Source organism: Etheostoma spectabile, chromosome 19 (assembly GCF_008692095.1).
Source record: "Etheostoma spectabile isolate EspeVRDwgs_2016 chromosome 19, UIUC_Espe_1.0, whole genome shotgun sequence".
Taxonomy (NCBI): Eukaryota; Metazoa; Chordata; class Actinopteri; order Perciformes; family Percidae; genus Etheostoma; species Etheostoma spectabile.
In genome coordinates this window covers 10,102,150-10,102,827 of record NC_045751.1, presented here as the reverse complement: position 1 = coordinate 10,102,827, position 678 = coordinate 10,102,150, and the positions used below count along the sequence as shown (strand labels likewise).

The following is a 678-nucleotide window of genomic DNA, read 5'->3' as shown; positions in this document are numbered from 1 at the left end:
GTCTGACACTTTATCTACTCATAAAAGTGGCTTGTTATTAAAAAGAAGCTCGAAAAGACCGCTATATTTCAGTTTCTACATCATGTTCTGGTCCATCACAGCAGCTCGCAACAGCTGCAACCAAAATCAAGAAGTGATCACTTCCGCTTTGCGCGCGACACGACCCTCACCTCTGGGCCAATCAGAGCGTTAGAAGTGGCAGCAGCTGGACCAATGAGAAGCAGAGGAGGGCCGGAGAGAAGGATGGACCTACATTAAAGAGGTATCACTCTGCGCCTATTTCATGATACAGCCAAACAGGAGGTGAATTTATAGCCTAGCCTACTTGAGCATTTCCCTCTTATGCTACTAAATATTGTACTTTTTACTCCATTACATTACCACAGCTTGAATTACTTTTCACGTTTTTCCTTCCCATCCTGTCCAGTGACAACCATCCAGCCTACTGTATCTCCAGATGTGTGTTGATCCTGAATGTTTGTAAGAAACTGAAGGATGAAGCATTCCTTTATGTGTTGAGAAACTTCTTAAGCTCTTTAAAACGCCTGGAAAATGCTCTTGTTGTTGTTTTTTAGGCCTGAGATGTGCCTACGTGGTCCTCACAGGACAGTGCCTCTTCAGACACATGATGATCTTATATCTGACAAATTGCTGTAGATTAAACTGGCCAACAGTATA

General features: G+C 43.1%; 1 protein-coding gene across 1 annotated transcript in view; it reads right to left on the bottom strand.

The window, feature by feature from the left end:
• The window catches only part of cnpy3 (canopy FGF signaling regulator 3), a 6,134-nt gene extending 5,985 nt beyond the window's left edge, over nucleotides 1-149 (bottom strand). Inside the window, 1 exon segment of the mRNA XM_032499448.1 lies at nucleotides 1-149. This exon segment is cut by the window's left edge and continues 115 nt beyond it. The gene's annotated coding sequence lies outside the window, so the exon portion shown is untranslated.
• Nucleotides 150-678: the final 529 nt, after the last annotated feature.